Genomic DNA, 20,693 nt, shown 5'->3' on the forward strand with positions numbered 1-20,693 from the left:
AATCATCTTAATATCATGTAAGCTTTGGGTCTTTAATGTACTGTACGCATTCAGAGGACTGAACTGTTCTCCTCATGTTCCCAGAGTTGAAGAGGATTTCAGGCTTTCCAGAGGGCAGACTGTGCGTTTCTACTGTGTATGATATGCCACTGGCTGTGATTCATGCTCATAAGCAGACGTCATAAGGGGTGATCTTTGGCTGATGGTGTCGAGCCACGGGCTGCATGTCTCTGATACAAGCCAGCACTTATTAATTCCTGTCCCTCGACCTTTGACTCCCTGAGTGACGTCTCGTATCGCCGGCAGTGCTCGAGTGTTGACTAATGTTATCAACGTCATGAATTTGTGACAATGTGAGGAAGTGAGTCACAGGAGCGAGGACATTTAGCCCCTTGTGCCATGCAAAGACTTGAGCATCGCTTGGATTTAGATATAATCAGATGCTGTTGTATTGAAGGCAGAACGGTGGATTATTCATATAATGATTAAGATTAAATGATTATAATGTGGTAAAACTGATTGATTAAAGTTTGCTTTATCTTTTGCTTTTATCTCTTCCCTGTGATTTATTTTTAACACATGTAATTTCCTCTATGATAATAAAAGAATATGGAAAAGCATGATTCTGAGATTGTTCGCTGATTAAAATATGACATCAGCACATTGTTTGACTGTGGAAACACACACATTTTCCATCTCGTAAAAAAATGTTCAAGTCGTCTCATCATCCATATGCATGCATGCACATGGTCTTGGTTTTGACTACATGGATTTCATACTCCCTGCTGCATTAACAGCTGTCTAATCCTGTTGTTGTAACCACTTCACCCTGTTGCATAGTAGAAAATGTTTCTCTGATTCAAACCAATGTGTTGTCTTTGTGTCCTCAAGGTAAGGTTGTGTTATTTTTTTTTTGTTCTTGTCTGCTTTTCGATGTTGACATTCCATGTTAAGTGACTAGTGATGCTCCCACAGTGTGATGATATTGAATTTTGTCTATTCAAACCTTTCAATCTGATGTCAGGTGACTCAGGCCTTTCAGATGAGCCAGCATGGCAGCTGGTTGATCCAGACCAGATAAGATCCCCATATCCAACCTCATATACCAGCTCCTGCGCCTCAGATCTAATGAGATATTTGCTGTAAAAATATCTCTAGCCTTAATGCACTTAATACATATTTGATGGTGGTGATCACAGAAAAACAGTCTAGTATTTTATTATTCATACACATAATGACCCCCTTTGTATAATGGGAGCACTTAGTCACAAATAACGAACTCTCTCGGCAGTGGAAGAAAGAGCACCACCAGCTACAGTGATGAAACATCCAGAGTGTGTGACACACATGTGACAGGGCCAGCATCCAATCAAAATAATGATGTGCTGGCCTGGGCAGAGGCAATGGAAAACAGCTTGTTCTGGTTAGATGCTGACCAATGTGTGTCCCGCATTGAGGCCAGAGCAGCGAAGAGTCGACAGCAGACACACAGCTCGTAATATGGCAATAAAATAGCTATGTCTATCCACTCTGTCTCCAATCAGCACAGTGCTAATCAAGCTCAGATAGGCAGCAATAAATGTGTAACAGTTGGAGCGTGTACAGTAGAAAGCAGGCAAAAGACCTGAACAGTGAAGCAGACAGCAGCAGGATGCAGTAAAAAACAGAGGCAACTGTTAAATTTTGTTACCTGCAGAACATTTTGTTGGTATTGTTCACTGACAGCAGATCAGTAACAGAAACTGCAGGACATTATGGAGATAAGCAGAGTGTGCTTTAAAGTGTATCATGCACATTTCACACACATGACTTAAGTAAAAGCAGACCAGGCTGTCCACCATATGTATCATATATTGTCTGACTCAGGACTTAAAACCACAGTCAAATGTTGTTTTGATCCTACATGCAAATCTTTATTATATTATTATATATTATATTATTATACACGTTTCTGCAGGGCTGCTGGAAGGATGATGGTTTTTCCAAAAAGATATTCCATCTCATTTGGTGATTGGGTGATTTGATGATGGTGGTGAATAGTGGTACAAGAAGTATTCTACTCATTTACTGAAGTAAAAGTAGCAATACCACAGCATAAACACTCCATTATAAGTTAGTCTGCCATTTCCACTCTGGATCCAAATTGCCTTCACATGCAGGAGTGATTCACAGGGTACAGGACATACATGAAATCCAGCATAATTTTATCTGTATGATAATAGCCATACTGTTTACTGTTCACTCTCTTTACATTGTATCAGAGCTGTGTTAAGTTCCTGCCCCTGCAAACAAAAAGTCTACTGCAGAAAATCCTACTGTCACATAGAATGTGTTCAACTTGTGAAACACATGTGGAGAAGCCACAGGAAACACAATGTATTTGTCAACGTGGTTAGTGGTTACTGCAATTTTTCATTAGAAATGCATCTACAAAAACAAGGAAACTATCTTTGACAGCACATCAGTTCTAATTATTGCAGGGAGTAATGGGACAAAAAGGAGCAACATGAGCAGTTAGATTAAGAATTGAAAGCGACAGGCTGCACACCTTCAACTCCTCAACAACGTTACCAACTTATTGTCACTCAGAAGGACCCTGTGTCAAAATCTAGTAAAATGCCTAATACCTTAACTATTCCAGTTGATATTATGCTAACATGTTGTATATTCTTAAATAAAGTTGCATTTACACAAATTTTAACCAAATTAACTCGGGGACCTCAGGGAGAAAGGGACAGTCCATGATTAACCTCTCATTTCATTTTCATTTCATTCATTTTGACTCAAGACCATGATCACACAGTATGGAGCACAAAAAGAACATGCAATATAATAATAAAACAACAGCACACGCAACTCTTACTGTCTGTAATTTGATCAGTAGCTATGTGTCATATGTTATGTGCTCATCACAGGTTTTGTCTGTAAAATTTTAATTCGGAAAGTAACTAAAAACTATACTTATCAGTCATACATGCAGTTGAGTAAAAAGTATAATAGTTCCCTCTGGAATGTAGTGGAGTTATGAAAGTATAAAGTAGCATAAAAAGGAGACGAGTACTTTAAATTGTACTTAAGAACCACAAAAACATCACTCCAAAATCTCCCATAGGCGTTCAATTGGCTTGAAATGTGGTGACTGTAAAGGTCATAGCATTCACATAATGTTCATACTGAAGCATTCAGTGGGCTTTAATGCATGCTACAGAGCAGTGTGCCTGAATAGACACACATGTGCATTCCTCATACTTTTCCACTTACATATCCAGGCTTAACCTTATCACAGTGATGTCAGCTTAGATAGGGTTGAACTCAAGACAAAAGACTGTAGCAGCTAGATCTCTACCCATACCTTTTTCAAGCCTCACTTTTCATCTCAAATTTTGACATCCTTATCCTGATGACAGTGCAGTGGCGGACACGCCTGTCTGTAAAATCTCCACTGGACCAAAACTCAGGGTGCCTGCCTGGAGTAATTGGACGATAAAGTTTTCAGACCTCTGTTCCCTCCTGTGGTGACGTGTTGCATTTCTGGTAGAGTTGTCTAATAGTAGATGTGGGGTTAACAGAATCACAACAGCTCCAAGAAACAAACAGGGCCATGCATTCAGACGGAGCAGGCCATCATCTTATAAGTCATGTCAGCTCAATCTGTTGTGGGGAGAGATGAAAAGGAGGAGGTGGAGTATGAGAAACAGGCTTCCTTTTGGCAAATCAGATGACACATCAATCTTACTAATTTTATGAGATGAGAGCAAATAATTCTCCTTCTATATTGGCTCATGTTTCCTTGATAGATGTCAAAAAGTTTGAAGTAGGTTATAGTGTATACTATGGTTCCAGTTTCTTTGGTTCACTTAGCTAAAACAAAGGCAGACCAATACAACAGCCTTGCAAATTCTTTTTTTGTTTTTGAAATGGAACATTTTCCAGTGGTAAATTACCAAAGAGCTGCACAGATCGATTTATCAGATCTTTTTCTCCTGGGGATGATGACGCAGGACTTGGGCTGCTGCTGCAAGATGACCGGCGGGTCTCACCCGGTCAGCGGCTCCTCACATCTCCAAAAACATCACAGCAGATTTACAAACAGGCATTATTTAGATAAACTGACCACATGTTGGGAATCTACATGGTTACTTTCTCACCAGAAAAAATATTAAATCTTAATAAAGTGACATATTAACATTCAAATTACAACAGTCTGGCTCAAAATCTTTGCCATGATGCCATCGCTCTGGGATATCTTAATTGGACCGCAAGGCATGCTGGGTAATGTAGGCCAAGCAGCTCTCTAAAGCTGAAACTGGAAACCAGTGACACTGGAAAAAAAAAACAACAAAACTGTCACTGAAAAAAGACAGACATGAAGAAAAAGTCTAAAGATTGACATTGAAAAACACATCATAATGCAAAAATATCAGCATAAAATAAGATAACATTGTAAGATTGTAAGATCATTTTTTTTATGCCTGTGTTTTATTTTTCAGTGCCAACTATTGTTTCAGTGCCAATACAACTTTTTCCAATACAAGTGTTTCAATGTCAATGTTTCGATGCCAAATTTTATTTTCAAAGCCAAAATTTAACTGTCACTGTTCTGGCCCCATATTACTTCAGACAGGTCACTGTACTGCAGCATTGGTGTCAGGCAAGTGAACTGGAAATGAATGTGGCCAAAACAAAAGAATTTATAATACAAACAAAACCAAGTGGAACCAGTAACATCCTCCCTGTCATACTCAATAACCAGCCTGTACAAGAAGTAGAACATTTTAAGCACTTTGGCACAATCATTAATCAGACTCTAACTTTTAATGAGAACTCGGAGAGCATTTTTAAGAGAACCAACCAGCGATTGTTTTTAATCAGGAAGCTGAGGAGCTTTGGTGTTAGCCAGCACATACTTGAAATGGCATACAGGAGTCTGGTTGAGAGCATTTTATCATTTAACAAACATCTTGGCAACCTGAGTGTGAAGAGCAAAAACAAGTTCTACAAAATTGTTAACATTGCAGGGAAAGTGATTGGCAGGCCATTAAGACAACTTTGCACTATATTTGACTGTGCTGTACAAAGAAAGGCTAAACATATAACTGCAGATATCTCACACCTGCTAAACTCAGAGTTTGAGCTGCTCCCGTCTGGCCGTTGATTCAGGGCCCCAAGGGTCAGCCGGAACATATACAAGAAGTCTTTTATTCCCCATGCCGTACAGGCATCAAACACAGAATGACTGCATCAGAGAACGCTTGTTATTTTATAAGATTAGCTCTCTGGTATGATTTCTTTATATAACCTATCTGCTGTAACTTTTTGCAACTTTTTACTATTTGCACTATTATATGTTGTATATTTTGTATGTTTTTAATGGTGTGCTGTGCTATGTGTAGTGTATGTACTTTTGCTGTATCTGGGGGAAAAACCAAAGACAAATTTCTACTGAGGTGGACAGTAAAGTCAATCAATTAATCAATTGTTCAAACATACATACACACACACACACACACACACACACACACACACACACACACACACACACAGTGTCCATGTCACTCATTCAGAGACTGTCTTAACTCACTTGTTTGCTAAAATACTGCACTACTCACTGTCTGGATTTAGCTTGAACTGAGCTACTAAAACATCAGATAAAGTAGAACTGTTTACTGACATTTAAGAAAAGATTTAGATGGTTGAGAGCCTACATTAATCCTGGACTCATTCCTAAAACACGAAGATAGTCCACTGACAGTAACGTTAACATTACATCTGCAGGCCTTAATAATGTTAACATTAGCTTAAATTTATATACAGTACCAGTCAAGAGTTTGGACACACTTTCCCATTCAGGTGAATGAGAAAGTGTGTCCAAACTTTTGACTGGTATTGTAAATGTTAGCTTGCTGGCTTGCCTTTTTTCATGGTGTGTCCCAGCTGTTCTGTTGACTGCTCCTGTCTAATTTTCAATCTGTTCCTTTTAAAAACTGGTTACGTTAGCTAACCTTACCCCCAGACATAACGTTACCGAAATGCAAGATGTTGCTTATTAGTACCAAGGGTCAAACTAAATCAACTGAGTGATACTTTTTGAGGCGCAAAGATAATGTTTTACAAATTAGGAGAATATGTTTGATTCCACACATGCAGGTCATTAAAGAGATTAAATCAAAACAGCGATTTACTCATATGTCCATTTGTCCATCTTTCACATAACCATGTTGTTTGTCTTTGTTGACAAAAATTGTAGTAAATATCATCATAGTTTTCATTTTCAAAGGTTTGATCTCATTTTTGTGGCAAAAAAAGACTGTCTTTGATTCTTCCCATTGGCCTTTTTTACAGCTGACGTTTTAACTTGTCACAGTAAGAAAAGCACAGGTGTTACTGACTCTGTTCTATTCAAGGGTAAATGGCAAATGGTCTGCATTTATATAGTGCAGACAGACGTCTCTCTCACAATGTAAGTCTATGGGAAAAAGTCTTTTTGGGCCAGTCTGCATAACATGACGTTGCAATTACACGGTTTTGCCGCATTGTCAAATTTGCTTCAAAGCCTGGCGCTATATCCAGTTCTCTTTAAATATCTATGGTCTGAACACACAGTCAGAAGTGGGAAAGTTAACCCAATACACATTTAAATCCAACTACTTCCTCATCCTTGAGGCCTTTGATGAAATGAAGAGGATATTTTTACAAACCAGGAGCATACAATGTGTGATTCCACATATGTAGGTAAAACAGTATTTAGTTGTCCAGAATATGTCCATTTGTCCATCTTAAAGGGACAGTTCACATTTGTTTAAGTGGGGTTGTATGAGGTAGTTATCCGGTCTGCTTTTCCGGTTTGGAAAAGCAGACAGGAGTATATGCACGGAAGCTAAGCAATGTACTGCTGTGGACGGGGCCAGCAGCTAAACGTATTTTAGCCACCTAAAAAAAAGCCCACCTAAAAAAATCTATTATGAAAATTATGATTACACTGTGTATGTGTGTTACTATTTTATCTAGATCATGATGAATTGTTCCTGTCTTGTACTGAAACTCTGCAACATCAGCAGACTCATCAGCTAAGATTTAAGGAAGTTCAGCATTATATTTGTAAAGTGGAAGATGTAGAAATTAAAATTCGTTGGGGACAGGGTGAGACATGTCATCTGGGGGTCAGTTGGGCAAGAACTGTAAAGAACTGTAACGCCCACTTAAAGTGTATAAAACCCTGTTATAAGCGCTCCACTGGGAGCCTTTTTCTTTGTAACCTCATCCTGTGTCGCACTGCGAAACGCTCCTTCTTGTACAAGAAAATAAATTCTGTTAAATTTTGATACTTCGGCTCCAGTCTCTATTGTTTAATGATCATTACGAAGAAATTCTTGTAACGATATCAGTATCAGTTTAAATGTGCGCTATATTTAGAATATTTTAACCACTTTACCTTGCTGTCAGACAGCCCTTTCCTTTGGCACTACATTTTCTCAACTATAGAACTTCTGTATTCCTACGCATGCCGCACACTGTATTACGCCACAGATCAGCTGTTGTAGTCAGAAAGTGCTGCTGCAGCATAAAACAGTGCGCGGCATGCATAGGAATACAGAAGTTCTATGGTGGCTACCAGGGGGCGATCAAAATGTTTTGGCTTCACTTTTGGGGAGCTGTCATGAGGTCCATATTTATATACAGTCAGTGGTTTCTACTAAAGATTCTCTATTAGCTACAAGCTTCTTGGTGTGTGCATGCTTGTGTGTCAAGTTTGAAGAGCTGCATCAGGCAGAGTTTTTGAGAGTCAGCTGTATCTAGGATAATTACTATCTTCTCACTTCTCTGTCCGCATGCCAAACGTTCCTCCATTCATTACTATGTCTTCCTCTTAGTGTTGGGAAGTTCGAGTGGTTGAGTTGTGTCAATACACTCAAGTCTGGACTTCTAAATGTATCGAGTATTTCAAGTTTTTTCGTACTGGGTGTCATGCATCTCTCACCAGGTGTGTGTGTATTAAGTAGCAACAGTGACTGCTGTTCTGATGCCAGTATTACGACTACTGCTACAGCTCAATGTAGCGTCAAACTCAGCTGATTGGTTTAGCAGGGATGGATTTCCAGTAGCATTTCATGAGAAATTTAATTGTGACTCATCTCAAACAATAACAGGATACTCTCATCCTCTGTTGTATTCATTATGCTACATGAGTCAATACAATGCAAGTCTCTTCAGAAGGTCATTAATCTTCATTTATGTTTCATTTTTGCTTTTTTTGCATCATTTGTGTGATAAACATGTCACCGTCTTCTAGTGCCAATAAATCAGTATAATGTAAGCAAATAAAGAATAAGACTGTCGGGATGTTACAGAAAATTATGATTGAGGCAAATATTTTTATTCGAATATGGTATCTCATATAATGTGTGTATATGCATGTGTAAATCCCAATGGGTGAATGACAATATGTACAGTATATGAATGGAGAGGTTTAGGGAGGAGCTCCTAGTTGTGAACATCTAATTAAATGACAATAATAGACAAAACAAATCTGTGAGATCCTTATTTTATCATGGGTTAACTAAAGTTTTAAGATCTACTAATCAGCTCTGGAACACAAATACATAAGCCAGAACAATGCACAAGATAGGAAATAGCTAAAAACAAAGCAAGCCAAATCTAAGTGCCTTTGGGCATACAGAAATCTCTCCCACATGATATGTTTACACACAATCTGTCACAGACAGTTCCAAGCCCTGGCTGACTAGGTTGCGGTTGAAATAAAACATTGATGCTGTTTCCCATATCCTTATATGCGCCATGAAACCTCAATCAAGAACACACCAGCAGAGCATAAAACCTCAAATTTATTAAACATCACAACAATGTGGTGGAGATTTTACTAAAGGGAAACATCTATTGAGTTGCCCCTCAGTTTGGCATTACATGAAGGAACATTTATGACGTACGCCCACAGCGTGCCATCAGAATGCTGCTGGTTCTGATGTACTGTGGTGTTTTGTTGACAGGATGCTGAAATGCGAGTCATCACTCCTTCAGAGAACACGTCATGTCCGATTTTTGATAGGAACCTAAAATAAACACTTTAAATTGACACAAAAATGTATAAATGTCTCCAAACATACCTGTATATTTCATGTGATGGATGTATTTTTCCTTTTCACCTTTACAATACTGTACATACTAATCCTGACAGTTCCAGTGCACTGATATGGCCAGTTGAACTATAAGATCATCTAAGAGTCTGCACTCAACAGACATTTCATTAAACATTGCCATGGGGCATGAACTCATGGACTTCTGCCCAAGCTCACAGAGTAACATGAGAAATTGAAATTGATTTGCTTCCCCATCCTCAAGGGCAGCCCCACTGCAGGTGTGAGCCGAGTCTGACATGGGGCTTTTTTCTTATCTTTATTCAAGAGTGTGGGCTTTCAATTTGAGAGCATGAATTATTGATTTCACGTTGAGATTTTGTAATTCTTTCCCTCAAAACCCTGCCCCCGCACTTAAATAGCCCCTGCTTGCGTGCAGATTCACTGTGCTTCTGCTAGATCCACTAGACTTCTACTCTTGAGTCATGACGTTGCTTTCTCCTCTAGCACACCAACAGGATGCTGGTGTTCTATACAGCTACTATTGTATGTATCTATTATATTAAAAGAAAAAGTACAGACACTGCTATATATGCTCACTGGCCACTTTATTAGCTACACTCGTGCAATCTAATGCAGTCCAACACAACAACTGTGCCATAAATTCTACATTTACGAAGCTTAGACATTTTCATTTTTGTTGACATTGTCAGAAAGACGATAATTCTACTTTATGTTTATTATTGAGGTTGTTGTGGGTGGTGGTGGTGTACTTGAGTGCATTATATAGAATGGTGTTCCTAATATTTTGGGACTTATAAGCAGTAGTGTTTCCTGTACATTACTGACCATAAGGCTGAAAGATTTTTTTGTTTTCATTTGAGTATACATGTATACACAGCTACAACAGATCTAAGAGCTCAAAGCATCCTCATTAGATCTGAATCTTATTCAAGGTCCGGCAAGAAAACCACCTCCTGATCAAACTGAGAGGTCTGATTGGATTGGATATACTGGACAGCCAAACCACTGATTGTTTTTTTTTTTTTAGTCTAGCTCAATAATCTCTATAAATTGTTTCTGTGATGCTCTTATCTTCCATCCATCCTCTCTGATATGTTTAAAAATCATTCCAGCCCATTGAAGAGCCCGCTGGAATTGGCTGATGATGATGCTGCTCATGAATGGAGTCAAAAATAGAGTTACTGGTTGCTACAGTGTCAGTTAAACCCGGTTTGTTTGGGTCGTTTTTCTTCCGGCTGCTGTTGGTACTTCAACTTGATTTAGTCATTCCCAGATGACCATCAATCAAATACCACTGTTCAGCAATCTAATCCAAACTGGATCAATCCAAGATGAATTGTGAAACAAAAAGAGCTTTTTCCAGTGTCTAGCATGCCTTCTCTGTCACCTCATGTGACCGACCAATAACTCTCTCAATGTACATATAGCATGTGATCATAATGTAACAGGAAAAGGGGGAGAGAGGTTTTGGTTCTGAACTAGCACAGTTCAAATTTTGCACTTAGATTTACAAAAAATTCCATCACCTCATCAATCATCAACTCTGATCAACCACTGTCTGCTTACTGTAGTAAACACTTTGCTGAAACATGCAAACATGCCAGCACACACACACACACACACACACACACACACACACACACACATACACAGCTGTTTACTCAACAACTTCCCATTTTTGGCAGTCTGGTTTCCACTCCTCACACTGACCGGCCAGTCCTCGTCTCATAGGAAGCCTCCTCTTTAGCTTTTACAGACTATGTAATTATGTCAAAGATGCTTTCAGCCTGCTTCTCAACATGCCTCTAAAACATTTACACTCAGCAAAGGTATGTATTAGTGTCCCACACCTTGCAACATTAACACACACACACACACGCTCACACCCACATAAACCTTACAGTAAACCTCAGCCTCGAGCTAGCCCTGCGAAGCCTGCATCCTGTCATCCTCTCCCCACCACAGGCAGGTTCAAACAGACTTGGAAACGTGCTGTCGATGTTCCATGGAGCATTCCCCAGATTCTGCCTTTATGGGAATGTTTGATGTGCGGGTCCACAAGAAGCAATCTGTTAACACCACACCTAAATACAGAGACCCAACTGTTTCTCTGAAAACTGAAATGTTATTTTATTGGCAAGCGTGTGTGTACATGAGTGTGTGTGAGTCTACTCGCACCTGCTCCTCTGTGTGTATGCGTATATTGTCGGAAGAATTTTCCACGTCCACATAAACTGCGTGATATATTCATGTAGCGTGTTTGGGCAGCCATACGGTAAACATACTGTAGACCTTGGCAGTGGACGTTTCATATACAGTAAATGTGGAACCCCAAGATAGACCTCATGGCTCAGGGCGAACTTCCCTCCTCAGTCTTTGAAAGACTTGGTTCACAGCTGCGCTTCAAAGGATGACATGCTGTGCAGGGTCTAAACTGAGTAGAATGTGCTTTCAGTTATGGCCACATTTTTACCACTGAGCCCTGTTAATCAATCTAAAATACGATAGTGAGAAATCTCTTCCTGTCATCTGATCATATTTCATAAAAGCTCTCAAACTCTCTCTTGCATGTGGATTGTTGTCATTGCATGTCGTTTGTTGTTTTGTTTTCTTTGGCCTCCCCAGCAGTCGGAGCGGCTTTTCAGCAGCTGTCCTCACATCCCTGTGTGCCTAAATATTCATTTCTCTCAGAATTTGGTTTATTCCTGCACAACCATCACACAGCAGCGAGAGACCAGTGTAGTAAAACTGCTCAAGGTTTTCGCGGATACCTCATGACGTACAAGACCCTGTTTAGCATCAGCAAATGGCCGTGAGAGAGCGACAGTCTGAACATTCCCTACCTGGGACACTTTTACATGATGTACGGTTGGCACATTCTGTCATTTTCTCCACCTCCAAGAGAAATGGAGAGAGGTGCCTTTTGCAGGAATCAGAACTGGAAACCAGTATGACTTCCAGCACTCCTGCTAAGTCCCTGGACACTGTGTTACAAGACAGAAATAAGTTCCATCTGCTGCTACCATTGCACACAAGTTTTTTTATTTTATTTATTTTTTTTATTTTTGAAAAGTCAAACGGGGCTGCAAAATAATACATGCACTATTGCCCTCAAAATGTACAAACACACACACTGGAATAGGAGAAAGTGTTGCCTAAGTGAAAACTGTGTTCACATGGAAATTATTTGTAATGGCTAAGTCATTTAGCATGTGTTAGGGTACACTCTGTGGTGTGTTACATGTACTTACACCAGTGGAAACCCGATAGATGCCATGATTGGTATGTCATTATTTTGTTTCGTACATGAGATTTTGAAAACAGAATCATCAGAAGCCGATGAGTATTACATACAGGTTTTTATGATCCTTGTCCTCAGCATGAGCAGCCGAGTGATCATACCAGCCAGTGTCCTACACTTCATGACAAACATCTGGGAAGTGTTTCTGCAGCTTCAGCATCTTGTTTTGCTTTTGGATGCTGGAATGGTAGGAAAGCTGGGGTCTTGTTTATAACTATTTTATTTGGTAAAGCCCAATGGAAAAAATGTTTGTGTCTTGGTGGATTTGCACTCTGCCAGATCTCATCAATACTCTCAGCTAGGACATCTAAGTAAAAACCAATGAGCCATGGAGCTCATGATCTCTCTCAAAAAAGGCTTGCCTTTCACAAGCACAGTGGATTGTGAATGCAATAAACAGTCTGATTAGAGGAGAGATGATCAGCTATTTGTAATACTGTAAGAGAGATAAATCTTGACTTAACAACATGACACTAAAGCCTGTGATTTACTGCCTGAATGTGTGTTTTTTAATATTCAGCACTGAGCAGGGGTGAATCAGTGGACATGGATGCCACACAGATGAATTCTTGGATTGAATGGCAGCAGTGAGACTACTCATCTGGTTCCCATGTCTCTTGGAGAGCTAGTAGAGAAAGAAGGGCAAGTTTGTCAGCAAGCACAATGACTTTGAACTGCCTCCACCAAATACTGCGCTGGACTGGATGTTCTTTGCCACTACAAATGCTATTATTCCTTATTACCACTTTGCATTTTTTCCACAACATATCAGCCAAATGGTAAGAGCAACAAACAACAGACCCCAGGAAAAGGCAATCTTCTCAGTGTGGCTGAGAAGTGACTGAATGACCCCACTGCTCAGATCACTTACATAACAACTGACAATGTCTGAAAATGATTAAGATGCTCAGCAAGCCTGCAATCTTTAATCTTGTGTTTATTTACCGAGAAAATATCACAAAGTAGTTTGGTCTCATTCCAGCAGTCTCAGAACATTTATGAGTAAATAAAAATATTCATACTTTAAGAGGGCTGGAGAGTATAAATTGCTGTTTATTATCTGACCTGGCAAACAGATGATGGCGAAGGAGGAAAAACCACGATAGGAAACAATTACAGCTTTAACCAGTGTTCATCATTACTGTAACATTATAAAGAATGTTTCCAGTCAGCTCAAAGGTTCTTTTCTTTACCTAGATTGTTACTGGAAATGATGTGCACAATCGTTCACAATCAAACAAATAATTTTGCGTCAAAGCTCGTCACACAATCTGGAACAGCTTCCATGAAAAGCCTTTGCCTTATGTTGTCTGTGAGTAATATCTTTATTGTTTATATAAATAAATGTGTAGAATATATATATATAAACCTTCAGATATATAAAGTAGCCACAGATCTGTAAATGGGAAGATTTGTATGGAGTCAAATAATATTTACGCGGTGACAATTGTGAAAATCATTTTGTAAAGTGACCAAAAAACACTTGTGATCAAAGATTTGTTAACAGCAAACTTTTCGAAATTTACACTTGTACTATTTTGTATACAAATTCACACTGCTTTATCCCCTCCTAAGCACAAAACTGCTTTTGTGAGCACTGATCAGAATTTGTGCTTTTGTCTGCCTCAACCTGTCAACACAATCACATCTGCCAAGATGGATATTTTTCACAAATTAAATATCGTTCCATGGGAAGATATGAAATTTGAAATGGTTTGCTGAGCCAGAACTGTCAGGCCTAGCTGGTTCAGGTCACATAAGCAGCTTACATACTGTTGTGTAAATGCTGAATTTACAAGTTGAGGTTTGGCGATGTGGAGATATGATTAATGATGATTAAACTAAGATCTCCACAAATGGGACAAAAAGTCTGACTAGTTTACGAAAGAGCTAATTGTGTCCCACAAAGATTCATTAGGGATGTCGCTGGAGGTGGCAATGTTGGCCTATTGATCAGTTGGACCACTTTTTAGATCCTGACTAAAATATCTTGACAAGTATTGGAATTGAATGGAATGGATTGCCATGAAATGTTGTACAGGTTTCCATTGTCCGCAGAGGATGAAACCTATGGACTTCAGTGATCCTCTGACTTTTACTCTAGTGCCACAATGAGGTTGACAACTTTGCTCTTTAGCAAAATGTCTCTGTCTCTTAGATGAACTACTGTGAAGTATGGTAAAGGTATTCATGCTGCCCTGAGTTTTCACTTACCCAGTGAAACATCTCGACATCAACTTAATGTATTGGCACACACTTTGTGCAGACATTGATGGTTCCCAGATGGTGAATCCTTATAACCTCTGTGATCTCCAGACTTTTCATCTTCTGCTATCATCAGGTTAAAATTTTAGTTTGTCCTGTACTTTGGTTTACAACTAGGATAGTGAACATGGTAAACTGCTAAATATCAGCATGTTGACATTTTAATTATGAGCATGTTAGCATGTTGATATTAACATTAAGTTCAAAGTGCAGCTGTGCCGACTGCTGCATTCACACTATATCACATGGATGGGAAGGGTCAGAAAAATTCCAATTTTACGGACTTACAAGCATTCACGTCTTCTGAAACTCAGGAAATTTGTATGATAACTGAGTTGGTGTTAAAATGCTGCCCATTGACAAAATTACATTCTAACCATTAAACTTGGGTTTAATTACGTTGAACGACAGACTTTGGCTGATAAGAAGCATCCGTGTTTGCTTGGTTATCAAAGTTGGATATATTGGAGCTTTCAGAAAAATCTAATTTTCCCAGATGTAATTACAGCTTGGAGGTTAACATGAACACTATTTACAAGACAGAAACTCTAATTTATTGCGGTAATGCTGATATGATATGAATACGACTAAGTGTGGCTCTAGCAGCTCTGTGGGGAGCTGCTAGTATCGTATTAGCTGTTAGTGTGGCTATAGACTATTAGTCTTGTTTCAGTCTTGTTTGTTGTATTAGCTTTATTTAACACAAGTAACAATCCTGTAACTATTTACTTCTTGCTTTCCTTTTCTTAGTCTGTCCACTAGTAGTCCACAGCTGGAGCCGGTCAGTAAACTACAATAGAAATTTTGACAAACAAACAAGCTGGAGGCCAATTCATGATTGTCAACATGCCTGCTTAAAACCTCAAGAACGTTGTGTATGAGGACAGAAACGCAAGCTGTGTATTTTAATATTTGAGAGATACTGGATGGATGGACAGCAGAGAAGTGGATTATACAAGAAGTTTCTATTGATGTTTTGATGGGGGTTTTTTTCTCCATGAAACTGGGTCAATCCATTATAACTGGTGTGAATCCAAGCTTTCACAATCTTGGTTCTCCACCACAAACATTTACAACCACCTTTCAAGTCTATGAAGGGTTAGAGTTTCATACTTAAAAGACAGAGATTTTGGGTGCAGCACTAATTTAAAGGCACAACAGCCCACTCAATTCAAAGTATCTGGACTTATGCAGTAATTAAACCTGGAACCTGCAATAAATCTTCAACTTAAAGTAGCATTGCTTTAATCCATTTCAGAGCAAATCATTTCCTATCACTGGACTCAGTTCCCTTTTTCTGACTGGCTGCAGTTTCACAGTAATGCATGGCTTTGATTTCTGGCCTGTTACTCTGGTTAATCTATCAAAGCTGTCTGTATTGATTTCTATGGCAACCTGCTCGCTCACATTAACCATAGACAACAGACAGAAGTATAAGGAGGAGAGGGAGATAATATGTGTTTACGTGAAAGAGAAAGACAGGGAGGGAGGGAGGATTAGAGAACATTTTTACAGTGTGTAGTGTTTATACACATATATATCCTAATTCTGATTTCTATGCATGTGTGTGTGTAGTTGTGCTTACGTGTGTGCATGCGTCTTTGTTTTCAAGCAGCGGAGAAGCGAAGCGGAGGCTGACGTCAAGCAGCTGACCTTGGGTCTGGGTGTGTTTACTGCTGTGTGAAGTGTCTGTCCTAGCCAACAGTGATGGAGTCCATGAATCTGAAAAATGTTACTGCATGTGTGCGAGGCCACGCCAACATGCCAAGAGAGTAAAACACACGCTGCCACCAGCCATGTAGGGTGTTACAGTGATGCTTAAACACGAGCATGCAGAAATAGAAACACACAAAGCCACTTACACACACACACACACGTTCATATTTCACATCCTCAGATAAAGTGTGAGACACACAGCCATAAACATCCATTTACCACAGAGGCTTTGTTTATATGCTGATTATTAGGAGAACGAATTCTTACTTTGCTGCTGAAACTCTCTGTTGTGTTACATTATTGATGACAGGACTGTGCTGGCAGAGTGAGCCAGTGGGGTTTTTGTAACTTTATTTTGCTGATATTCACTCATACTATTATGTTATACTGTAGATCAGACCTCCTGCTCCCTTGTTCCTGTTTAGTTCCTTCAAGTGACATCATTGGTAAGATTGCAAAATGCATCTACTGTCAGGCTATTGAAGGTGACAGCTCTCCCTCTCTACTCATCTACAGGGGGTATAAAAAAAGAACACTTAACAAAACAAAATAATATCCCTGCAGCGAATACCAACTTGTCAAATGCGTGAAGCTTGTAATGCTCAGTTTTTAAAGACGTTGCCAGGTGCTGATTCAATTTGATGGACATTTTGGAATGTGGAGGTTGTAGTGATGCGTTATTGTGATTTTTGAGACCACCCCCACCCCCTCACCTTGTTAGATAATACTAACATTGCTGTCTGGTGAAACCAACACATTTCTAAAATGTGAGCTCTCAAGAAAAATAGCCTTCTTCTAAGCTTGATGGCAGTGTAAGTGTGAGAGTGCTTTAGGGAGCCTAAGGAGATGGAATCATTTTCTTCCAATAAAGCTGCACATGATATTTTTACTTGGAGATACATGGTTTTCACCAGAAAGTGGTAATTATTATTTTTTTAATCATTTGAGATCAACACACTACTAAACGTAATTCCTGCAGGGCCTCTATGATCCAAGCCCCCAGAAGTGCACTGGGCTTTGAAGCCAGTTCAACATAGTTGCCAAACTGTGGGATTACAACTTGCACTGTGATAATACGTAGTTTTTTTATTAGGTAAACTTGTAAAGTATCCTTGGCCTTAGAAGTAATGCAGGGTTAGGATACTATTGTAATGTAGTCAGACATACTAACGTCTGCAGCTAATGTTAGAAAAGACACTGTTTAATCTGTTCCTTACGCTTTGTGCTTTGTGCTTTGTGCTTCTGGTTTTGGAAATGCCAAAAATGAGATACTGCCCTCCAAACTCTATATACAGAGTTTCACTCTTAAAGGACCACTTTGTAAGATTTAGTAGAATCTTGCAGTGAGGTTGCAGACTGCAACCAAATGAATACCTCTCCCCTTCCCCTCCGCTTCCCCTTTCAAGCATGTATGTGAACCTACGATGGCTTGAAACTTGCAGAAAACTTGAAAGGCCCTCTCTAGAGTCAGTGTTTGGTTTGTCCATTCTGAGCTACTGTAGAAACATGCAACATGGTGGGTTCTGTGGAAGAGGACCTGCTCCCTATGAAGATACAAAGGGCTCATTCTAAGATAATGTAAACACAACGATTCTTATTTTCAGGTGATTATACACTAATTTAAACATACTTATGAATATTACATTCCATTTCTGCCAAGTCTGTTCTGCTAGATGCCACTAAATTCTACACACTGCACCTTTAATATGAGGCCCATGCGTGCCTTCTTAATACATGCAGAGAGAAATCCAAAGCAGGCCTGCTGTGCCTAGTTATGTTTGATAAGAAGCAATTGATCAAATTGCTGTTCTTGGGAGAGGTTTAGTGAACGGTCATTTACAGTACATTATACAACAAACTATAAACAAACTATAACCCCGGATGTGATTGCGTCTCTCTTTCTTTTTCCCATGATTCATGGTGACAGGGTAGAAGATATAGATCTAGTGCTGTGTTGTGTATGATGTATTTATGTATTTGTGTTGGACTACTGTCTGTAAAGCAAATTGCCGCTCAGGGACATTAAAGCTTTCTGAATCTTGAATCTTGTAGTCAACTTTAGAGGTTTGGTGGTGTTGAATTTTAGTCGAATAGTGTAGAAATATTGTCGAGGCGACATGAGGCCTCCTATGTGACTCAGTTGTTCCATCTGTTATCTTAATGTTCAAGATTTATGTTATACTTTATCTCTTACACACACATACCCCTGTGAGTTCATCCATCTCTTCTTCTGCTATCATAGAAATGCTGATTGAGTGAAATCACAGTAACTATAGAGAGAGAAAGTTTCCCATACTCCCTGCTGTTCCGGGAGACTCTGGAGTCTTTTAAAGGGAGGTTTGGGGTTTGCTGTGGCAGTTTCTGGTCAAATGAAAGTGGTTTGACTGAATCCATATAGAGCTGAAAGTCTGTGGATGCTGAACTCTCTAGCCTTTCTAATTTTATACATTTTTCTGTTGGCATGCACTGAGTGCATCACTGGCAAAAGCTTGTCCATGTGAGAAACTCTATAATTCGTGCATGGTTTAAATCTTGGCTTTTTGTCTTACTACAATCTTTTTATGGTTGTTTGTTCAGTTTTAGGAGTCTGCAACAAGCCATAAGAATGTAACAGTTTGGTTTTTGACACTGAATATCTTTAAAGGAAAGTTCCACCCTTGTAACAATCTCTAGTATGGTGTGTTCAGTATGTAATATAGATGTCACTATCTATCAAGTAACACACTATAAATAAAATGAATTCATGATAATTCATAAAAATATTACATATGAACACAAGTTTTCTTGTTTTTGCTGTTTTCATCAAACTTCCATGTCATCCTCTAGCTATCGTTAACACTTTTTAATGACATACTAAGTAGTTTCCACTGAAGAACAAGGAAAAGATTTTGAGTGTCATTTTCAAATTAAATCAGTGGAAATCAATGGTTATTAAGAAGATGGAAAATCAGTCTAACATCCAGTGGTATGCTGTGCAAAACCGCCTGGTAATTTAAATGTCTTTCAGGCGGTGGCCACTGTTCGACATATATTTCATTTCACTTTAGCGCTTGTCACATTAAATCACTTCACTGTGTTGTGACTGATGCACCAGAAGGTGAGACATTTGTTATCTATTAGAGGCACAAACAGGCATGTTTGTACCTCTAACAGAGAGACTCTCCTACAATGAAAAACCTTGTAGATCATCAGTCTCTCTCTCTTTCTCATGCCTTCCCTTCTTTTTTGTCTCCTCTCTCGAACACTACATCTTTCTTTCTACCTCTCTTCCCTTTTACTCTTCCCTTTTCTCTCTCCACCCCTCTTTCTGTCCTATTGCTCTTTATCCTCCACCACCTTTCCTTTTTCTATATCTCCTCTCAACATTGTCAACTTCAGTCTTCTCCCTACCCTCTCTTTCTTTCTTTCTGTCTATCCTTCCCTCTCTTTTTTATTTTTAACTCTGTGTACTCACCCTCCTTTCTCAGTCTGCCAATGGTACGGCATGTCCTTTACTGTTTACCATCAATCATCCATTAAGAACCCAGTTGCGTCTGCTGCCTCTCCGTCCACAGGGACTGATGAATTGAACCCTCAGAGTGGATACACTGTCGCAAATCAGACGTAGATAACAACTAAACTTCACCAGTGACTCATAAGTGATTCCTGCTTCATGTCCCACACATCACCCAGACTAAACACACACACACACACACACACACACACACACACACACACACACAGACAGAGAGCTGGTAGGCCATAAGGAATCCTGGGAAACTCTTTCTTCCTGTTGACTGGCGTTGTGCCCAGAGGGGTTTCCATGTTCCTGTGATGACCAAAGAACAACTTTATGTAGACACATATGAGGACAGTATGGTACACACCTGAACATTGCTGTATAATTTAACGCCTTTTATATTCAATCAATTTTTTCTGAGTTTTCTACAGTGACTGTATTTCTGGCCAATGTGGGAAGCACAGGTGTCATTTCATATTTATATGTGAGATGAAATGGTTCCTTTGATCCTGTGACACACTGTAGATGCTGATTTCCTGTTTCTATGATAATAAGTTTAGTTTGTTACTCTCTTGTGCAATAGACAATTCCAATTTGCTTTTGATCAGCATAACACGACCTCCTAGGAGCTGATTGAAACCAAATCAAATAAATAAATCAAATTTATCACATCATTTAGCCAAGGATTTCAAGGTTGAGGCTTGTATAAAAGTAGTCACTGGAACGACTTATTTTTACAGCTTCAGTGATAAATTATGCACATGGATTGTGCAACTGCAAGAGACTGGTTTTAATA

The 20,693-nt window shown here is 39.3% G+C and overlaps 1 long non-coding RNA gene across 1 annotated transcript; it reads right to left on the minus strand.

Annotated features, from left to right (window-relative positions):
- Positions 1-1,950: 1,950 nt before the first annotated feature.
- Positions 1,951-4,350, minus strand: LOC121905966. Its single transcript, XR_006098505.1, has 3 exons — positions 4,199-4,350; positions 3,945-4,061; positions 1,951-3,651 (listed from the first exon to the last, which is right to left on the minus strand). It is a non-coding gene; the product is annotated as an uncharacterized LOC121905966 (long non-coding RNA).
- Positions 4,351-20,693: the final 16,343 nt, after the last annotated feature.

This window comes from Thunnus maccoyii, chromosome 10 (assembly GCF_910596095.1).
Source record: "Thunnus maccoyii chromosome 10, fThuMac1.1, whole genome shotgun sequence".
In the NCBI taxonomy this organism is placed as follows: Eukaryota; Metazoa; Chordata; class Actinopteri; order Scombriformes; family Scombridae; genus Thunnus; species Thunnus maccoyii.